The sequence below is a fragment of the Dipodomys ordii genome, unplaced genomic scaffold (genome assembly GCF_000151885.1).
Source record: "Dipodomys ordii isolate 6190 unplaced genomic scaffold, Dord_2.0 Scaffold19, whole genome shotgun sequence".
In the NCBI taxonomy this organism is placed as follows: Eukaryota; Metazoa; Chordata; class Mammalia; order Rodentia; family Heteromyidae; genus Dipodomys; species Dipodomys ordii.
The window spans coordinates 13,593,233-13,599,174 of NW_012267235.1; the positions used below are offsets into that span (position 1 = coordinate 13,593,233).

The 5,942-nt window shown below is 43.8% G+C and overlaps 1 protein-coding gene across 1 annotated transcript in view; it reads right to left on the reverse strand.

The window, feature by feature from the left end:
- The window catches only part of Dhx33 (DEAH (Asp-Glu-Ala-His) box polypeptide 33), a 31,375-nt gene that overhangs the window by 16,571 nt on the left and 8,862 nt on the right, over positions 1-5,942 (reverse strand). The gene's annotated exons all lie outside the window — the stretch shown is intronic.

The following is a 5,942-nucleotide window of genomic DNA, read 5'->3' on the forward strand; positions in this document are numbered from 1 at the left end:
CCGAGCGCAGCAGAGGAAGCATTGCGAAGGCGGCGGCCGGCACGTGCGGGCGCGAAGGACGACCCCGGCCGAGACGTCCCGTGACCGCGCGCGCCACCGGAAGCCCGCCCTTGCCCCGGAAGCACTTCAGGCGCTTGCCTGACTGCGTTCTCTGCGGACCGCACCACCCCCTGGTGACCTCGGGGTTCCTCGGCGTGGACGGGGCCGCGCTCCCCCACTTCCGCTCTCGGACCTGGTGGAACGCCTTCCGGTCGTCCCTCGCGGCCCCAGACCAGACCCGAAGCCCTGTCCTCAGGGATCCTCGTGGATGCCCCTCGTTCTAGCCTGGAGGCTGAGGGGTATGGCTTTGCGAGTCACCCAGCGGCTTCCCGGCGCCCACGCAGGCCGTGACATCCCCAGGGTAGATGTGATTTGTTTTTGGTGACCTCTCTCTGCACCTCTCAGGGTTTTGTGTGTGTGTGTCTTCGTGGGGCTTGAACTCTGGGTTTGGGCACTGTCCCCTCAGCTCTTCAGTTCAAGGCTAGGGCTCTGCTAGTTGAACCACTGCGCCACTTGAGGTTTTCTGATGGTTTCCTGGAGATAAGTCTCACTGATTTTCCTGCTTGGGCTTTGAACCACGATCCTCAGCTCTCAGCCTCCTGAGTAGCTAGGATTACAGGTGCGAGCCACAGGAACCCGGCTTACCCTCCATATCTGAATGCAAGTTCTGGTGGAAGAACTTTTTCTGAAGGCAACAAGCTATGGTTACAGTATCAGATTTAGTATAAGAATCATCTAAGGCACTAAGAAAATCTAATTGGCAATGTTAATATGATGGTTACTGACAATAACACTAGTATTACCTGAACAGCTTTCTATAAGAGAAAGGTGACCCAATAAAGAAATCACACATATCATGGACAAGATTCATTTTTTTAAGGATTTCATAGTCAAGTGCAAATCTGAGCATTATATACAAGAAGTGATATTTCTGTAAGTTATGTCTGAATAAGACCAGATTCAATTACAGACCTGAATCAGGTTTCTCCCCATCCCTTCAGTTTCTTCTGCAAGTTATATTTCCATTTGTGCAACTACATTGTACCATATGTGCTTAAGGAATAGCATTTTAGATTCATGGTTGTAGTTCCAAGCAGCTCTTAGTGGCTGGTTTACGTAGATTTACAGTAACTAATCAGTTCTGCTCCCATTTTGGCATCTGCTCAAAACTAGCAGTGATGCAGCATTGTTTTCACCAAGGACCTGGTGTTTGCAGTCCCATCCCCAGTAGTGAAATGTGACTTTGGTGTTTCACATGCCATGATTACTGGCAGCAAATACCTGAGGCATGCAGGGCTGCTCTGAAAGCATCTACTTACATAAAGCTGCATATGGGAGCTAGTGACTTATCCAGATAGAAATTTCACAGGATAGAAATAAGACAGATATCATAAGAGATTTCACCAATTGAAAGGGTACCTCAAGATTTTACTGCAATACAACTATAAAACATTTCGTTCCCTGAAGCTCAATGTAACTATTGATTTCCTTGTAGTAATATGTAGAGTCAGAATGGGTTTTCCATCTGATTTAATCCCTGAGCAGCTATGCTTAAAAGCAACTTTTTAAAAGCCCAATAAAAAACTACTATATTAAAACCCTATCACAATATTATGATAAACATATTTCCATACAGAAAAATTAAAGCTACTTAGAAGTTGTATTCTTTCTTTGCTCCTCAAAGAAGATACTCTAGGAAGTGTTCAAGTACTTAAATTGGCCATACATTGCTCTAAATTAAGTTTTCTGAAGAGAGAACATGTAGAATTTGCTGAGGAACATAAACTAATGACTAATGAGGAATAAATTGCCCCCCCTTCCAATTTTTACCAGCAGGATATTCTATTAAAAACACAGAATTTTCTTTTACTAACACAGGCTGAATATCCTAGTCCTGTAGTATGAGTTAGAAAAATAAACTAAGAATACCTTTCTGGGGAAATTTTCAGCATGTGAATAATGGTAAGAACAAGCCAGTATGTGGGAAAAAAAATAAGAATAAAACAGTTCAAGGATAAGAATTTTACAGGATGTGTCAAATCCTATCTGATCTAAATGTTAACCATTTCTAACGGAAATAAATAAGTGCCAAGCAACTCTAAACACTTAAAAGCTTGACTACTCCACACCATGGCTGGAGTTATAAATAGATGGGACCAGACTTACTATAGAACTGTGGAGCAATGAAACCCTGGAATGGAGATGCCTAAGGCTGTGATCTCTGCAAAGAGTTAAGAGATTAGTATCTACTGTGTTTGCAGTGCCTTGTAGATAGTTTGGGCCCCTGTATTATAAAAGATTTTGTAAATGACAGATTTATGTCACAGACATGTTTGGACCAACCAAGGAAAACAAAAGGGCTAAATGTGGCATTTTCTAGGCCCCAACATTCTGAGAATATATATATATATTTTTTTTAACTTTGAGACAAGGTCGCACTAGGTAGCCCAGGTTGGTCTTTAATTCAAGATCCACTCCTCTCACACTCTCAAATCTGTGATTACAGGTATGCACCAACACGTAAGTGGTTGTTGGCTTTTGGTAATTAGCTAAAAACTTATAGCATCTTTCCCTAGCAGCAATAAACTGTGGAGAGTACCGCAGCTGAGATGCCTGCTCCTCTCTTGTCACATGATGTTGGTTATCCCAGGAGGTAATCTCCAGCATCTCCCTCCTGGAATGTCTACAAAAGTCAGCATCTTGTGTTTTCTATTTTAAAATTTTGTACAGGTAGACATTACAGTCAGGGACTGGAGACAGCTCAGTGGCAGAGCGTTTTCCTAGTATGTGTGTGGTCTTAGATTAGATCCCCAGCACTGGGTAAAAACACAAAGATATATCCAAGCTCTCTGACTTCCTATGGCTACATGCAGCTAAGTACCCTTGGCCACAAGAACTCAGGGGACTTTGTTGTATTATTTCACAGAAATATAATCAATTCACCAGTATATACTGAGGTTGGAACTCAGGGCCTCCCACTTTTCTAGGCAGGTATTCTACCACTAGAGAGCTACAACCGTAGCCCTTTTTTGCTTTAGTTCTTTTTTAGATAGGGACTCCAATGTTTTGCTCAGGGCCAACCTCAGACTGCTATCTTCCTACTGCCTCCCATGTGGCTTAGATCACGATACCACGTGGCCTTTACCATGATACCAGCCTTATTTTTTTGAGATGGAGTTATCTCAAGGCCTGGGCTGGCCTTGAACCATGAACCTCCCAGTCTCTACTGCCCGAGCAGATTACAGGTGAGCCACCATGCCTGGCCACAATTGCATGTGTACCTTATACCAAACAAAACTCTGGGTAACTGTACATTCATTTTCTCTAAACTTTATGACCTTACCTCTATAAGCAAATATTATTAGTAATCCCATCCCTTTCCTGGCAGATAGGAAACTGAGATTCTGAAATTAACCAAGTTACCCAAAGTCACCTAGCAAAAACCTATAGCGAAAAGTGCCCATGGTATAAATATTATGTACACATCTACATAGTTCAGTCAGAGGAGTTTCAGCAAAGGTGAAGTCGAACACATTCAGCTGCACTGAAAGTCACAGCTCCTCTAGCTGGTGACATGAGAGTCAGGGATCAGGACAGCTGTGGTCCAAGTTCCAGGCACCAGCCATGCCAGCAGAACCTGAGTGTGGCTCAGTTTCTGGCAGTTCTCAACTTCCTCCGGAAGTACTCAGGGGCAGCCTCGTACAGCCACTCAGCATCCACAACACAGAGGTCTCGCATGTAGCACTTGTTGGTGTAGAGCAGCTCGGTATATACAACGCAGGCTGGCTTGCAGTGGAAGAGGACAGATGAGGGGTGGATGGCCACTGGCTGGTGGGTGTCGGTGGTGGCGTAGGTCCCATCTGCCTGCAGCTCTGCAGTATTCATGAATAGGCTGTGAGCCAGGCAGCGGCGGATGCTCTCCATGTCTCCTCGTGATGACACCATTGGCATGGACATCTGTTACAGGAGGAATTGAGATGGAAAAGTACCTAAACATAAATCCTACTCAGCACTGCAGGTAGGTATGACGCAACAGCTTAAATTCGGCCCATACTGCACAATCTGAAAGAGCAGACTGTGCCACTCTGAGCGGCATGGCACCTCAGCTGCCCCAGGCAGCAGTGGGTTGGGGATGGAGGTAGAACCAAAGGGGAAGGCACAGAAACACATCTGCCTGGAAGACACTGGACTGGGAGGGAAATGTCCACAGACCCCAGGCGGGCTGGTAACACACTCTTCATCCAAGTACCCCTGACAGCCCTGGAAGGAGAGCCTTCCCTTTCATTTCTACATCATCATCTTTGCACGCATCTCAATGCTCCCACCAAATTAATCTTCCTGCTTCATCTACTCAAGGCTCTCAATGAGCCTCTACTGTGTCTGCCTAAACAAGGTGAACTTCCCTCAGGAGGGCTGTAAATGAACTACCTTGAGCCCATCCTGTCTTTCCTCTCAACCCTCTTTCATTAGGTACCCTGTGGTCAGTAATGTGGATCACCTCATGGTCTCCCTTTTCTCCCAGATCAGTGTCATGATTCCTGTCTGTTTCTTCCGGTTTATAAAATTGGAATGTTGCATAGTTACATATATGACTGAACTATGTGTAAGGTAAAATAAAGAGAAAAGATGTAGCTCCGTTGTAGAGCACTTGCCTAGTACGTGCAAGGTTCTCAATTAAACCCCAGTACCATAAATACATCCATCCATACATAAGTACACAAATAAAAATTTTAAAAGATATTAGGATATTAGGAAAGATCAATATGAGGGGTAGAATTACAAGTTCTACTTGTTTATTTTCAAAGTTATCTACAATGAGAATTCCCTTAATGATTATTAACAGTAAGAATTTAAGCTGGGGGGGCTGAGAAGGTGGCTCAGTGGTAGAGCGCTTGCCTTGCACGCATGAGGCAAGCACCACATAAGCAGAAAAAAAAAAGCTGGAAGTGGTGCTATGGCTCAAATGGTAGTGTGCTAGCCTTGAGCTGAAGAACAGCGCCCAGGCCGAGTTCAGGCCCCACGACCGGACCCTCCCCTCCCCCCCCAAAAAAAAAAAAAAGAATTTAAGCTGGGCACTGGTGGCTCAGGCCTGAAGTCCTAGCTACTCAGGAGGTTGAGATCTGAGGATGTGGTTTGAAGCCAGCCGGGGCAGGAGAGTCCCCAAGACATTTATCTCCAATTAACCATCAGAAAACTGGAAGTTGCGCTGTGGCTCAAAGTGGTAGAGAGTGCTAGCCTTGAGTGAAAGAGCTTAAGGACAGTGCTCAGGCCCTGAGTTCAAGCCCTATGACCAACCAAAAGGAAAAAAAGAATTAAAAAAATTTCCCCTAGAGAAACATAATAGCTTAACTCCCACAGCAGGGCCACACAATACCTTTAAGCAGATTTCCCTCAACTGTGCTCTGACTTCAGCTACCAGCATCATATTCTTACTGTTGACAAAATTCTCTTTGCACCAGTCCTAAATGGGAGAAAAAGAGATGTCAAAATCCTCATTTCTCTATAGAAAACAAAAACAAAAACACAAACTATACATGTATATAAAAACTGTTCTGAGGATGCTCTGTCTCTTGAAGAATTGACAATATAGTTTAGAATACCTGAGAAACTACTTTATATATGAACTTGGCTAAAACTGAATTCAACTATAAGTTGAGAAGGATGGTAGAAACGGAAACTGTTTTACTTCAAAAGTAGAGAGACATGCCAGCCTGATAAAGCTGAGCTATAGCAGGTCTACTCTTAAGTCCCAGCACTAGAAAAATTCCTTCTTCATTTGCATAAGGATGATTATTTAGGGCTAAAAGTAGAAAGCTGAGAAAAAAAGTGTAGAAAATGCTGATATTTATGGAAAACTGTTTGGATGAATATGAAATATAAAAAAATATTTTATTTATTTTTTT